The sequence below is a fragment of the Mya arenaria genome, chromosome 16 (assembly GCF_026914265.1).
Source record: "Mya arenaria isolate MELC-2E11 chromosome 16, ASM2691426v1".
NCBI lineage: Eukaryota > Metazoa > Mollusca > Bivalvia > Myida > Myidae > Mya > Mya arenaria.
The window spans coordinates 24,563,782-24,581,490 of NC_069137.1; the positions used below are offsets into that span (position 1 = coordinate 24,563,782).

Sequence of the window (17,709 nt, forward strand, 5' to 3'; positions counted from 1 at the left end):
TTTATCGCCAGCAACGCTATCATCTCACAAGCACGTGTTATATCACAAACAAGTGATATATATTACCAGCAGCGTCATCATACCACACGCACAACCGATATCACATACAATCCTCTCATCGCTAGCAGTGCACTCATAAAATAAGCACGCCTGAAACCACATCACATTTCCTATATCACAAACACACTTGTATCGTCAGCTTATATGCAATAAGCATGCGTTTTTTTTCAAATTACTTTATTTTGGAAAGATTTGCACCTGTTCGATTGTTAATGAATTTAGGCACATAAATCATAAATATATAATCTTCCGAACAGCACGGTTTGGATGCTAACGCAGATATTACTATAATTGTGATGGGGATATACTGGTCATACATCATAATTAGCGTTAGACGCCAAAAATAAAAGAACACGATTCAAATCACGTGTATGTTGATATTTATATTCGCATAAACTTCTGAACTGAATTAACAACAAGCTTACTCTTTTCTTTTCGTACATTTGTGAATTATTATTTTGTATATCGTTTAAAAATATTAAACATAATAATTACCTTGGACTTGTGTTCTCTCTCCGGAACAACTGGCTCCGTTGTATAGTGGGGCAGCATTATTACACCTTCGTGAACGGAACCACTGTTCTCACGGGCACCTGTCTTCACAAATGGTACATTCACCCCAATCTGCCCATTGTCCGTCCACTTTTTCACAGAGGAGAACTTATTAGAAAAGAAAAAGAACGATTCATGCAACCCAAGTAATTACCCTTGGATTACATTAGTAAGCTGTTTTGCAAAGATGTTTACCGGAATATTAAATAAAAGAGTAACTGACTGGGCAGAAAATAATAATATTATGAGCGATTCCCAATTTGTATTGGATTTCGTAGGGGTCGGTCTACTACAGATGCAATTTTTTTATAAAATGCAATTGTGCAAAAACTGTCACATGATAAGAAAAGATTGTACTGCTCTTTTGTTGACTTGAAACGTGCTTTTGATAGTGCCAGTTGACATAGCCTTTAGATTAAGCTTTTTGGAGCAGGAGTTGACGGGAAAATGCTTAGAATCGTTAGGATTATGTATGTGAATGTGAAATAATGTGTACAAAAATGTAGCTCGTTGTCTGATTACTTTGATTGTGACGTCGGCCTAAAACAAGGGGAAATAATGTACCCAATTTTATTTGAACTTTTCGTCGATGATCTTGAGCTAATTTTAGAAGATAATCCTGTAAACGGACTAACCTTAGATGATATCACTGTTATAGTAATGTTAATTGCCGACAAAATGGTAACTTTTGGCAATCCTGTTGATGAATTACAAAATAACTCTTTGTTGCATGTTTACGGTTTGAAATGGGGATTAGAAGTTAACATGGAAAATACAAAGATAATGGTATTTTGGAAAATGGGCAATTTACCTGAAAATGAAAAATGGACATATAACAATAAATATCTTGAAACAGTTGATGATTTTAAATACGTTGGAACAGTTTTTAACTACACCGGGTCTTTTGTTTGAAACCAAGAATCCATAGCAGGGAAAGGTATTATAAGGCTCTTTATGTACTTATAAATATTACAAACATTACAACTTTAAGCCTTATATAGTGACATGCTAGGAAACATTGATTATCGTAACAACTGGGCCAATAAGGTAAAATATTTGTTAGATATGTATGGTTAAATACAAACTCAGTTAATTTGAAAATACTCATTTATTATGTTTAAGATTATAGTGCTTGATGTGTTTATCAAATCATGGTATGAAGCAGTAGTAGTACTTGATGCACATATGAACTCATTAAGGAACATTTTGAAATTAAACTTTACCTAGAATATTTACCAAAGAAACTAAAAATGTCTTTCTCTAAGCTAAGATTGTCATCTCATAAACTGCATATAGAAACCGGCCGATATGATCGAAATAGAATAGATAGAACCCAACGTCTTTGTACTGTTTGTAACTCTAACATTTAAGAACATGAATATCAATTCATCACAATATATCCTGTATAAAATGACCTCAGAAAAAAACATTGATTAAAATATATCATATTAGAAACCCAAGTATTTACAAGTTTATCGAACTAGTGTTATCAAAAAACGTAAGCATACTAGTTTGCTTAGGTAAATTTACAAATTAAACATTTATGTTATGAAATTCTTTAATAAATAACATCGTTTAGATCTTTCCAGTAGTATGACATTTGTAAATAGCCTCCCATAGTACTTCATTACTATTTATCTCACAGTTTGATTTAGATATGTTTCCATTTTTTGAGACATTATTTTTTTGTTCTTTAACTTTACTTATACTATTCTCTTTTCTTTGTGTTAATGTCATGCATCGTTGTGACCAACCTAAATTAATTTAATTGAGTGTTTATAACTTCTGCGTTTTGTCAAGACACTGTTAAATAACATGTTTACGACAATAAACAATTATGTTTGTCTGTCTATCTATCTTTCGTGTTTTCTGAATTTCATGGATAATTATAATTAAAGACCTTTTGAATCCTTGATGTTATAGTATTAAAGCTTAACGGAGTCATTAACTCTGATGCGCTATTAGAACTTTTACCACGAAGTGTCGTGACATAAACCCTGATTATATTTATGATATTGAAAATTCACAAAAACTGTTCGTTCAGATGTTACTTGAACATAGAACTATGATTGATTTCTAAGTTTAAGATTTGACTTAAGTTTTTTTGTGATATTGACGCCAGAAGTTTAACCTTTAAGAGTTTATGAACCCAATTACGGAGGTGTCTTATTCCAATTACCGATGATTTAAAATTCTGACGAAGACGAATACAAATTTTAAAACTGGAATTGGTATTCAAGCAAAGAAATACAATGAGACTCCTTTCTGTTCTTTGTGGGTCTGTATTTGTTATAAATGAGTAGTTACGAAGCCCATTTGAAGCAATCATATTTATGCATGGCGAATTAAGTGCCCCTTAAATGTTAAGCAATTATGCAGATATGCGATACTTGAATCGCTTAGTGGTTTATTCACAGCAGTTTTCTGATATGATCGTACGTACACTTCAGATATTTACTGATTTTTTCTAAAGGTTGGGAAACTGGTATATCGTCATATTTTTCACCAGGAAGAATTGAGTTCATTTCTTTATATTTTGTTCTATTAAGGGACACCAGAGGAAAATCATTGGCTACATTTATAACCTCCAGTTATACCCACCATATTAAAATTGGTCGATGTTTTAGTATTGATAGAAATGATCACTTCTGTATTTATTGTTTATTGGACAAAGACATACTTGTTATTGTATATAAATATCATTTTTAGGGTGTTCAAGATTTAGTCACATCCGCAAAAAATATTTATTTTCTTGGTTTCGTAGAAATACTGACATTATTCATTTCTATAATCTGATGGCATCGAAAAATACTACCAATATTAAATTCACTGCAATCTACGTTCATAACTTTATTTAAGCTATAGATAATACTTAACTTTGTTAACCAAGAGACTACGTATTTAGTTATATTTGATTTGCCTAATAACGTGCATTATGGGCTGGAGGGTGGAGGAATTTTCTTCCTTTGCAGACACTTTAAACTATCTGTCTTTAATGTTTCGTAGTTACTTTAGTTCGCAAACACAAGCGACCTTCTTTTTAATTGTTTAAAAGTGTATTTGCTTGCAAAAGCCAGAAACATTTTTTTATTGCAAAGATGTTGTTTAATGTAAGATACTGTTTAAAAAAACAGATCTACTTTCACCTTATTTCTTAAGCAATGAACACAATAAGTAACGATTGAAATCTGACACCTGAGAATACTGATGATTAGTCACACCATTCGAGTATTCCCTTGCTCTATTAGGTGCCCTGCACCATGATACATGCAATTCCAATTTCTTTGCGGTTGATGTTTCACCACAGCTGTTCTCGTGGACATTTCACGGACTTACTGTATCGTTTAATGTCAGTAATGGCGGCAATTAAAATAATTGCATATAAACCATTTTATTCGACTTTTATGAGCATGGAAAACAACGGTACGCAGACTTAACAATTTAGCTAAGTCATTTGTAATGCAGACATTACGAAAATTGCCGTTCATTTTATACCACGGATTTGCATATATGTTATGAAATCAACTTATCAAATGCCAGACCAAGCCTCACTTTCCCCTATTTCCCTTGTGGGAAATCATAGAACTTACTACATAAATCAAAACCATATTTACTCTGCAGGCATCCAACACTCATATTTAAATATTTGTTACGTCGATCTGTCTTGATGTCTTTAATAATCAATAGAGTCTTGCATTGTAATGACAATGTATCTTTACATCCCCAGGAAATCAATCGTCCTAGTTATTGGTTAAGAGATAAAATGTATTAAGGTTTTTTGTCATCTCTCAGCTAATGCTTCGGACGATTGATTTCTTTGGGAATATATTTATAAATACTAAATAATTGTAACGCAATGGTAATGTGTACAAGTAAATATCCAGAAACACCATTGTAAACATTTGTGTGATCTGGCATTCGCGTTTAAAACGGCAATAAAACAAACTTGTGTACACAACGATATTGATTGTCGCAGATTGTCATTCGTTTGGTAACAACAATCGACATGATGAATCCAACAATAACATCGACCTGATTGCTTTAATGGTAGTTTTAGTTTCTACTATGTTATATACGCACATGTTGACCTCATTGTTTTTATTGTAGTGAATGTTCCAATGAGCTTGCTTAAGGACATGTTGACCTCATTGCTTTTATTGTAGTGAATGTTCCAATGAGCTTGCTTAAGGACATGTTGACATCATTGTTTTTATTGTAGTGAATGTTCCAATGAGCTTGCTTAAGGACATGTTGACCTCATTGTTTTTATTGTAGTGAATGTTCCAATGAGCTTGCTTAAGGACATGTTGACCTCATTGTTTTATTGTAATGAATGTTCCAATGAGCTTACTTAAGGTCATGTTGACCTCATTGTTTTTATTGTAGTGAATGTTCCAATGAGCTTACTTAAGGACATGTTGACCTCATTGCTTTTATTGTAGTGAATATTCCAATGAGCTTACTTAAGGACATGTTGACATCATTGTTTTTATTGTAGTGAATGTGCCAATGAGCTTATTTAAGGACATGTTGACCTCATTGTTTTTATTGGAGAGATTGTTTTGTGATTCCTGATTTAAAATTAGATTTCCATATGGCAATAATCTGCCGGATACAAACCTTTTAACGATACTAATTATGTCAATTTGGTAAGTATTAGAACTGACAATTTCAAGCATGCGATATTGACATTGGGACTTGGGTCAAGTTATTTTATAATTTTGCAATTTTGGTACGTAATTTAAATTTAATAAATGAGTTCTGTTAGTTTTCTGACAAAGAGATTAAACTGTCATTTTACACATTTATATTTCAACCTTATCTTTGAAGCATATGCAAAAATGAGGAGTTATAACATACATTTATGTTTAACATTGGTGGTTTGCGATGTGGATGTCCTGAAACTTGGGCGCTTAACAAAAAAGAATATATGTGCCAATCATCATTCATGCGAATGTACAAATACTCATAAGTTGTTCATTATGACATTCGGAAATCTACTTTTGAGAGATATCCAGGGCACGATAACTAAGCGCAATAAAGGACACTCAACATGAGATACATTCAGGAGAACATTTCATAGATATATTCAGGACCACACTCTTTTTAAATATTCAGAAAAATAGTCATGATATATATTCGGGACACAAGTCCTCAAAGATATTCAGGACAACATTTCTCAGATATTTTAATGACACCGTTCAAGGACAACATTGCTGTGAGATATTCCTAAATACTAAAATATACGTATTTTTTTTGTGCAAGGGAGAATTTTCTTTGGCACGCCAAAGTCTTCTTACGATGTGTATTAACGTGCAGGTAAATCATACTGGTATTCGCGTGAGAACAGGTTCTAAGAATGATAGATGCGTGCTTATTTTGTTTCGACATTTTATATATTACTCGATTTTTTTTTATGGAAATGCAATTATTCATTTTGTTATTTTTGGTTTATTTTGTTAACTGGAAATGACATTTAGGATTCCAGGCATCATCCAATTAGAATATTCCGATACATATTGGAGTGGATGTGTTGTTTCGTAGATTCGTTCTTGAATATAAAGTACGTAAAACTGAAAAATGTTTTTATCTGTGCAAGTTATATTACGATAGTTGGAACAAGAAACAGGTGTTTGTTGTATTTTAGCTATAGTAGTTGTTTTAATATTACAATACAACAAACAATATTCATGTCCTAAACTGACATTTGTTCAGCAAGATTTAGCTAAAGGTCATGCAATCCCTGGCCAAAACTTCAATTTGATAGAAATTTGTACAACGATGCAACGCTATAAAATTTGCCAAGGATTGCATCATTAATAAACCAACAAATCTAAAACAAATCACACGAGTAGAAGCAGAAAATAGCATAGTATAAGCTTAGACTTTTTCATACATGTATTTAAAAAAAGTTATTTAGACATAAACGGTACATCAGTTGCTTGCGTCCCTTTTGATCTATGAGAACCCCATTGAAGTCACGTGATTTCCCACTATTATTTAAGACTTATTTTTGTTGTCACAGTTTTTAGGAGCTAGTCAATATGACTCAACACAGGATATGTTTTAGATTATTGTGTGAAATCGCTGCCATCATAAAAAAACATCGATAACATAAGTCAGAGAAAAATGTCCGATTTAACACAAAGATTGTACCTACCTTAGTTTATCTTGAACATTGAGTTTGCCAATAATTATGACTTAATCAATATCCTTATTTTAATCATAATTGCGATATCTAATTATTATAAAAATGAATAAGGTATACATGATGCATTATCCAAATTACACTAAAAAGCATGATGACGATTTCAACACAATGTATCTTGTCGACGGTTGTAAGTGTTTGGTGTTACTCTCTGGATTATATTACCATGAAAATTAGTTATGTACGTAATATATTCAAAATATATGTCAATTCAATGGTTTAACGCGAATCAACGTTTTGTAATCTGCTGGTTTGCTAATTGATAAATCCCATGTGTTATTAAGACACTGTCTATTGCTTATACCGTTGCATCTTTCGAACTTAACTTGAATCTGGTTTTCTCTCTGATATTGTAATTGGGTTCGATGCATTTTAGAGACCGGGTGAAATAGCAGCAGGATAGTACGTAATATGTAGTATCTTACAACATGCCTTTAACATATGTGACTATAATGTTGAAAAAAACCTATGGTTATGTGGTTAATAAATGATAAGTTGTGATTTATCACCACAGAAGCCGTTAGATGTTGCCTCTATCATACCTTTTTGTCCTTTATTTAATTGTATCCATTTGTTGAAATCTCGATAATAGTTCACGTGCTGCGTGGCATTTCAGTTCAATTAATCAAAGGAAAAGACGAGCCAAATAAATGGAAACCTGTTGAATAAAACAGTATTATGATAGAAGGATGGAAGCATGAAAGGAAGGGCGTTGTTGTCTTATTGATTTTAAACAACTACTGGGACAAGCCTATTTTGCATATCATAGTTCAGTGGTTCAAGGATCAAAAGCCATGAGAAAAGCGTAAACCGCTAGTTTAAGGTTAACTTGTTTATATGCTGTATATATCAGACAGATTCAGTAACAAGTCGGATTTTTTCGGCGTCATATATCGGACAACTTCAGTAATCTGTCGTTTAGTTTTTTGTGATATATCGGACATTTTCAGAAACAATCCTGACTGTCGGCAACATATATCAGGCAACTTCGGCAACCAGTCGGAATGCTTTGCGTCATATATCGGACAATCTCAGTAACCAGTTGTATTGTTTTGCGTTATATATCGGACAGTTTCAAAAACAATTCGGATTGCTCGGCGACATATATCGGACAACTTTGGTAGTCAGTCGGATTAATCGGCGTCTTATTTAGAATAAATTCAATACCAGACTGGTTGTTCGAAACAGTCGATTTTTGTATAACCATATACTCGTATTTGCCATTCGATTCAACTTTGTTTTGGTTTCAGTAACAGATGTAGTTTAGTGCTTTACCATCGAAGGGATGACGAAAGACAAGCACGCCGGGTTGATGTGTTAGGGCCATTGAAATGACGGAGTGGATGGCTAAGTGTAGGCAAGACATAATGACACATGTACACATGTTTAACATTACTGTTTGATACGCAACTGATCAAGTTTGTAAGAGTTACCCGGAAAACTGACCTGGGCATCTTGAATATATATGTAAGTATTACTCGGACATAATTACCCGGGCTCCCTTACCTCTTTTAGCATAAATTATGACCTGCAAAGCTAATTTAAGGGTGGTAAAGGTGAAATACCAAAAACAGTCTAATATGTCAGAGAAAGAACAGTCCGAGGCACGTACTGCAAACATGTAAACAACGAGGTTCAAATCATGAAATTCATGGCGCTATTGTCGACTTATTGGACACTGTCACGCCATTTGAAAAAAGCAAGTTATCATGCCAATTATGTTGGCAAAGCAAAATATTTTGCGCTCATTTATATGTACATATCAATTTTAAAAAAAAAATGTTTGGTTATTATTTAAAATAATTATTTTTTGCATTATAATTACAGATAGGCAAAAATTAAGTTCTATGTTTATGAGGCTTAATCATTAAGATTTTCAACTTTCGCTAATGGGTAAAGATCCGCCCACTGCCACTCGTCCGATACACGATCCCTGCATCAGGTTTTCGGTTGACAATGTGTCAGCCAAACAGGTAAAATTCTGAGTCAGTTAGATGACCTAAATTTAAATCTTATGATTAAGTATTGCTTGCTCTCTGTGCCCTCGCCGGCAATTCGTTATCATTAAGATTGCAATTCACGGAATAGAAGATATACAACTTATAAACATTTTCCTTTTCCCGAACGGCTGCGCAAACCTCATTCACATCTTCATTGGGCATTGAGTTCACAAGCTAAAATCCGAAATCTATTAAAATCAAAATTGTATAGGTATTTATTAAAACTGAACAAAAAAGGACTCCGAGTTTAAAGGGTTTTTTTTCCAATAAGTGCATAGTTCTACACAAAACAAGCCAAACAAGTTTGTCAACAACACACGTCTTGAGTCTACCATAATAAGAGTTCTACTGACTGTCCATTATAACTGTCCATTCTTAAAATATTGGACTGTTAGTAGAAATTAAGTACTGAGCGCAGTCCAATAACTAATTTTGAGTACAAAACGAACAATGGATGACGTCACTAACATGTTTCAAACATGTTTCAATTAGTACGCAATGTACATACTGTGTATACTTATTTAAACATTACCTTGCTAAAAGTCCTAGACACACTTTCGTTTTAGTTCTAAGCATGTTATCATCATAATTTCATATTTCATTTTGAGATCTCCTTTATAATGATTTTGTTAGAAATTCAAGCCTGACGTATAATAACTTTGTTTATAGTATTTTTAATGTCATGCAACTTACTATAATAAGTATTATTATTTATTTTATCGTTTGAACAATTATTGTGTGCCTTTTCCTAATCAGGTACATGCATGTAGTATTGTAAATATTTGTAAATATTGTGTTTGTCCTCATGGCCTATATGACCTATTGGATGTGAAATAAACCTTATATTTGCTCTTTTTCACCTATAAACTCTTCTACCCCAAAAACCCATTCAGACCATTTAGTAATACTACAGCACTATGAAGGTATGGAAAATTATGTCACTCTTTCACAATGTGAATTTTAAGGCTAAACCCCAATTGCTGTCTCTTTAAATCGGTCATCCAAACGGGTCTGACATTTTTAACCTGTTTTTGCAGGACTACAAACGGCCTTAGCGGCCATCCAAACTGTTTCATGCGTTGCAGAAGAAATAAGAAGGGATGATGTATTCCTGTCTCTTATTTTATCATGTTTTAGGGCTACAAACCGAACATATTCTACCCTTAGCGGGCGGTCATCCAAACCACTGTACAACGAGTTGTAAAAGCAACGTTAGGGGATGCGGATTTCGGGTCTCACATTTCACACTGATTTGTAGTAATATAAATCTCCTAAGCGGCCATCAAAACCACTGTTCGATGCGTTTTATCAGCATTGTGAATGGGCGGACATGCCATCTATCTATTTCTTCTCTTCAGAGGCCATAACAGATTCATAAAGTGTGTATGTCAGGCCTAGTTCGGATATAGTTTGAAGGTAAGCTCACCTTATAACAGACCCGTTTAGGTTTGTAGGTGAAGCCTTGTTCGGAATTAGTGTCAAAGGTATGCTCTCCTGGGTCCGTATTACAGAAGCATCTTCAGATTTTTTTAACATATTTTAACTTAAGTGTAAAATTTGGAATTGTTATATTTCTTCAAAAATCTAATTCTTTAAAATGGAATTTTCATTTTTAAAAAAATAGGTGTCCATACTTTAGTTGCATGATATTAACTAAGCATAACACTTTCTACCTGTGACGTAAAACAGTTAAGATAAATGTTGAATTTAAGGAAAACGGGTACAATTTTAACTTGAGATGCTTCTGTAATATGGCCCCAGATCTTAGACACCTATGTTATGCCTTGTATGGATTAAGTTTTGAAGGTAAGAAAAAATGCAACTTTAAAATATGTTTCTGAAAAAAAAATCATTCTGTGTATTCCTTTCAATAAAAGCATACGTTTTGGCACTTTCACGATTATGCCTTGTCATTCCTGTACTATTAAAACATACATGTAAAACCTGTCGATTACAGTTTGGTATTTGTTTGTTTAGTTGTGAATGATATAGTTTAGTTTTGCTGCATATTTAGTTTTAGGACCATCAATATTATCTTGTGATACTTCTTAGAAACTCATACGACCCAATACGTCACAATCTAATGCTTTAATTTTCAAAAGTACATAATTATGGTAATCATGCACAACATAAAGTATATTTGCATTTATGCAAGTGTTCAGTAAGATAAACGAACATCACACGGATTGTAAAAAAAAAAAACATCCGAATTCTACTCTATTGGCGTCACAAAATATTTGTAATATCGTGAAATTTCAAATGGCTGCATTATACCATTGTATTTTACACTATGTAAAGCGATGTTAAATAAAATTCCGAAACATATATTTTTTATTATTTTATTTAAACAAATAATAATGTAACATTTATATAACAGAAATGGTCTGTTTTGGAGTAATGACGTCGCTTTACTCCCTTCCCCTTTACTGCCGATCCGGATATCCTCCCGATAAAAGATTAAGCTTTTTAAACGAGAGTTATCAATGTACGGCATCTTCGCCTTCGACAGTCGATATGCGATGAATAGAGTATCACCATGCGTCGAAAAATTATTCGTCAACGCCGAATGCGAAAATTTATTGATACGTTTGTTTTTGTTGTTGATGCTTTTCTGAACAAATGGCAGAACAGAGTGGTGTTCCTCGTGTGTCATATCCGTTCATGTTTAGTTTACCCCCTGCAGGAAATTGACACACCAAGACTGTTTTGACCAGTAGCATTACCAGCTATTCTTTGTAAATGAATTTAAGCCCATTTAATATTGTAAAATTAAACTTAAATTGTTTTTGTTCACGTTGTTCTTTACTTATTGATTGCAACCATATACTACAGGAGTCGGTAATGCCACTGGTCAATAAAGTATTTGCTTTTAAAATGTCCTGCAGCGGAGTAAAATAACCATGTACAGATATGACAAACAAGCAACAGTTTGTTTTACTATTTGTACAGAATTGATATCATGACACTGCTCGTCATGTGGATATTTTATCAAAATATTCAGATAAAAAATCTACTTACAAATACATGGATATTTAATTAAATTTCATCAAATAATTTTTAAATTATCGATATCTTCGTTGAATATAAGCATTATTCTGATAATTTCAAATATAGTCGAACTCCATTGGCTCGAAGTTCCAGGGACCGGCGAAAATACCTCGAGCCTCGGCAAAACCGAGCAAAGCGAGAAATATTGCCTTCAATATGAAGAAATCGGTCCTAAAAGTTCGAGCTTTCTAGGAATTCGAACCAAGCGAGTTCGAGCCAACGGGTTTCGACTGTAATACTTTATCGTTTTGTAAGAACTAATATCAAGACAATTCTTAATACACGCCTTTTGCGTTGATGAAAACTGATGACTGCATTAAATTCGCAGCACTAAAACATTAACAAATAATCAAACAAGGACCAAACTGTATACGCAGTGTTCAACATGCATGTGTTTATATAACAGGACTGACAAGTTGTTAAAAGGTGCCAAAATGTATGTACTATTGCCAATATACAACAAGCACCTGGTTCTCGTTCAAATGATCGTCGTCCTAATTGTGCACATATATATATATATATATCTATATATATATATATATATATATAGAGAGAGAGATTTCAGATTCACGTTACTCATATTCCAGAACGAAGCTACGAAAACTACATCTGCTGTAATAGGTGTCAGAACGTTTGTTTTGGTTGTTGCTTGGAATCCTAATTGCCATTAACAACTGAACACAATAAGCCCCACATCATCTGGCATTTCCTGGAAAAATAGTTTTCGGGTAATTGATTCAATTCCGACGTAAAATAAGCACGCGTCTATCATGCGTCTTAGAACAAGTTCTCACGCGAATAAAAACACGATTTACCTGCATGTTTAGGCAAACCGTTAGAAGAATCGAGCTCGTCAAAGACAAGTCTCCCTTCAACATAACGTTAAACTACAAATTTCCAAGCAGAATAGGTTTCGAATTGGTGTTTGTGGTTATTGCAGAATATATTGGAATTTGTTTCAATTTAAATAATACTAGGTAGTGCAAAGCTTAAAATTGATCTTTAATTTATATAAAATAAATATATTTGGTATATCAAGGCTACAATTATTTGAATATATTTTGTACGTGCAATTCGATTTCTTGAAAAAAAAATACATATGTCTTTCATCGGCCCAGGTTAAGTATTGTGAGTTTTTTTCCTAAGTCTAGAGCAAATGTACCATTTAAGTATTGTCTGATAGAAGATGAATAACATTGGACTACCTTAGTTAATCTCACTTTTACTAGCCTTTCTTCCTTCCATCGCTTCCAATAGAGCCGGTTTGATATTTACAATAGTAAATGGAGATGTATTATTGAAATTAAATTGTTAGTTCAATGTTACAAACAGTGAATACATATATTCGATGTTTTCATCACTGTTTTTAAATTTCAGCACGTTCTTAGCATTATGCTATCAATTCGCCAGGCATAAGTTAGGGATACAATGTCAACCAAAATGCTGTTACGCCCAACAACAGTTTGAGAAATAATTATCAGCAAAATAACATATAGAAGTACGCCGAAGTAATAATGTACAACCAATTTCTTCATGTGCAGACGCCCCATGAAGCAGAGGCTTCCAAAATAGTTCCTTCTTATCCATCTTAGTCAATTATTGCAACTCAGCGCTTCCAGTCCTTTATCTCTGGGTAATTTATTCGGTGCAGCTCAGTGATTGTTGTTTTGACCGAGTTTATTTTTTGCAAGGCCTTCAGAGATATATAAAACACATTGCTGTAGCGCTGAACAGACTTCATATCGAACGAGAAATATATCTACCCCGCTGCGTGAATATTTTGTTTGAGTGTAAGAACTCGTTATATTATTAAAATAAGTGAACACGTTTTGGCAGGAATAAGAATTGTTTAAATGTAAGTATTACGCATGACATTAATTTATTATTTGATAGTAAAATATATTTTTTAAATTGTGCATTTTCCCATGGTATGAAAATATTCAGTTTGTCTATTAAACTTAGTTTTATTTTTCTCAAAGTGTAAATCAGGAGAAATTAGCCTTGATTATCAAGTTACAATGAAGTAGATAAACGAAATTAATTTGATTTGGCAAGAACTAATACCCCGTGATTTTCACAGTTTCTGCTTGTATGGAATAATAAGTTGTATGGTCTCCAACATTGTATATAGGGGAACATTAGTCTTTAGCTGGCATTTGATATTTTCATTTCTAAACAAAGATGCAAAACCCTGATATAAATGTCTTCCTTCCGGATTTCTGCAAGTTTGGGCATTTTATCAAGACCGTTAAGACAGTGTTCTAGTGTGTTTGATGCATATAATTGCCGATTTACACTCTAAAAGCAATTATAAGTATCGCCGCCATTATTGACATTTCTCGATACAATAGCTATTTGACACATCTGCAAGAACAGCTGTGGTTAAATATAAACCTCAAAGTAATTGTAAATGCATGTAATCTTGTACAAGGTACCTAATTGAGCAATGGAATACTCGAATTATGTGACTATTCAATAATACTTGCATGCGTACCATTTCAACTGTAAATTTTTTTGTCAATTGATTAAGAAATAAGGTAAAAGGAACACAGTTTTATATCCTCATTATCTTACTGTAGAATTGCCTACGCCTACCACATTATCATTACGTGTAGCTATTACTGTTTACGCTTAATCGTAATTCATAGGTATTCTACTGCTTAACCGGGTTATGATTATTATTCTTGCATCTGTTCAAGACGCAAAGTTGATATCATGAATTTAGAAAAGAGCAATATTGAAGTTTAAATTGGCTTGTTACATTATGTATGCGCACTATGCTCCAAAAACCTAGAATGATTAAGAATCTTAACAGAGCACTCGCCGAATGGGCAAGGCCCGAGTGCAAGTATAAATAAGCTTACACACCCATCAAGTGTTAATGATTACGCAATGGGCTGATGTTATCAACCCTCGTGCGGCAATTATGAACGTGACATTGTCGTGTCAGTTGTTAATATTTACACTATGAGTTCATCTTAATAACGGTCGTACTGCCGAATATCAGAGATTAAGATTAAGAATTTCGGTTTATTATATTGAATGCGTCCGTGACATACAGTAACGTAAGACTGTAATAAAATAGCATTTAGTGTAACATCTACTCAATCCGTTTTCTACAGTTCATACAAGATATTGTTTCCGGTATAATTTTAACTAAAGTTACAACTTAAATGTCGATTAATAGCATAGAAAGTCGGCGCAAACAAAATAATTCCTACATTTATGGCAATGATATCAAATATGAAGTTATTTTTTTTTCAAAGAATTTACTCAGCTCAAAACATGATGAGTGAAACTACCTCACACATGAGCCGGAGTACGAAACTTTAAGTTTCCCTCAAATTAGATATCTAACCAACAGGATACCCATCCAATAGAATACAAAACCAATATAATACCTACCCGAATTTACACCCGCCACATATGATACCAATTCTATAGGAAATCTACCAAATGTGAAACCCACCCAATGTGATACCTACACAGTATAATACCTACCCAATATGATACCAAAAAGGACATCCATCAAAAGATAACAAATATTGGTATACCAATCAAATAGTATACCCACCCAATAGGATACCTACCCATAACGTCACCCACCCAATAGGATACCTACCCAATAGAATACCCACCCAATAGGTGATCAACCCATTAGGAAACCGACCCTATAGGATACCAGTCCAATAGTATACCCACCCAATAGGATACCTACCCCTTACGACACCCACCCAATAGGATACCTACCCAATAGAATACCCACCCAATAAGTGATCAACCCATTAGGAAACCGACCCTATAGGATACCAGTCCAATATGAAACCCACTCAATATGATACCCACTCAACAGGATACCCACCAAATAGGATACCTACCCAATAGGATACCTACCCAATAGGATACCCACCCAGTAGGATTCCCACCCAATAGGATACCAACCTTATAGGACACCTACCCAATATGAGAACTACCATATAGGATACCTACCCAAGAGGAGATCGTACTCAATAGGATACGAACCCAAGAGGAGACCTACCAAATAGGATACCCACCCAATAGGATTTATACCCACCTAATTGGATACTCACCCAAGATGAGACCTTCCCAATAGGATACCCACTCAATAGGAGACTCACCCAATAGGATACCCACCTTATACGATACCTACCCAATAGGACACCTACCCAATAGGAGACCTACACAATAGGATACCTACCCAAGAGGAGATCGTACCCAATAAGATACGAACCCTAAAGGATTCTCACCCAATAGAATACCAACCTTATAGGATACCTACCCAATAGGAGACCTACCCAATAGGATACCTACCCGAGAGGATACCTACCCTATAGGATACCCACCCAATAGGGGACCCACCCAACAGGATACTTACCCAATAGAAGACCCAACTAATTGGACACCTACTCAATAGGATACCCACCCATTAGGATACTCACCCAATAGAATACTTACCCAAAAAAGATACCTACCCAAGAGGATACCTACCCTATGGGATAATTACCCATTTGGATACTCACCAAATAGGACACCCACCCAAAAGGATACCCACCCAATAGGAGACCCACCCAATAGGACACCTACCCAATATGATACCCACCCAATAGGAAACCCAACCAATAGGATACATACCCAAGAGAATACCCACCCAATAAGATACCCACCCAATATAAAACTCACCCAATAGGATACTTACCCATTAGGATACCCACCCAATAGGAAACCCACCCAATCAGATACTTACCCAAGAGGATACTCACCCAATACGATACCCACCCAATAGGAAACTCATCCAATGGGATACCCACCCAATAGGATACTCACCCAATAAGATACCCACCCAATAGGATACTCGACCAAAAAGATACCCACCCAATAGAAAACTTACCCAATTGGATACTTACCCAATAAGATACCCACCCAATAGGATACTTACACATTAGGATACCCACCCAATAGGATACCGACAAAAAAGGTTATTCACCCAATAGGATACTCATTCAATAGGATACTCACCCAAAAGGATACTCACCCAATATGATACCGACCCAATAGGATACCCACCCAATAGGATACTCACCCAATAGGATACTCACCCAATAAGATACCAACCCAATAGGATACTCACCAAATGGGATACTTACCCATTAGGATACTCACCCAAAAAGATAGCCACCCAAGAGGATACCTACCCAATAGGATACCTACCCAAGAGGATACCTACCCAATAGGATGCCTACCCAAGAGGATACCTACCCAATATGATACCTACCAAATAGGATACCCACCTAATTGGATACTCAACCAACAGGAGACCCACCCAATAGGATACTTACCCAATAGGATACCCACCCAATAGGGAACCTACCCAAGAGGATACCTACCCAATAGGATACCCACTTACTTCGATACTCAACCAATAGGCGACCTACACAATAGGATACTTACCCAATAGGATACTCATTCAATAGGATACTCACCCAAAAGGATACTCACCCAATATGATACCGACCCAATAGGATACCCACCCAAAAGGATACTCACCCAATAAGATACTCACCCAATAAGATACCAACCCAATAGGATACTCACCAAATGGGATACTTACCCATTAGGATACTCACCCAATAAGATAGCCACCCAATAGGAGACCTACCCAATAGGATACCCACCAAATAGGATACTCACACAGTAGGATACCGACCAAATAGGATACCTACCCAAAAGGATACCCACCCAATCGGATACCTACACGAAAAGATACCTGCCCAATAGGATACCTACCAAATAGGATACTCACCCAATAGGATACTTACCCTA

The 17,709-nt window shown here is 34.7% G+C and overlaps 1 protein-coding gene and 1 pseudogene across 1 annotated transcript in view; one reads left to right on the forward strand and one right to left on the reverse strand.

Moving 5' to 3' along the window:
• LOC128221513 (NAD(P)H-hydrate epimerase-like) overlaps nucleotides 1-17,709 on the reverse strand; it is a 46,454-nt pseudogene that overhangs the window by 3,401 nt on the left and 25,344 nt on the right.
• The window catches only part of LOC128221514 (angiopoietin-2-like), a 72,944-nt gene continuing 68,844 nt past the window's right edge, over nucleotides 13,610-17,709 (forward strand). The window contains exon 1 of the mRNA XM_052930120.1: nucleotides 13,610-13,723. The gene's annotated coding sequence lies outside the window, so the exon portion shown is untranslated. The remainder of the gene's footprint in view (nucleotides 13,724-17,709) is intronic.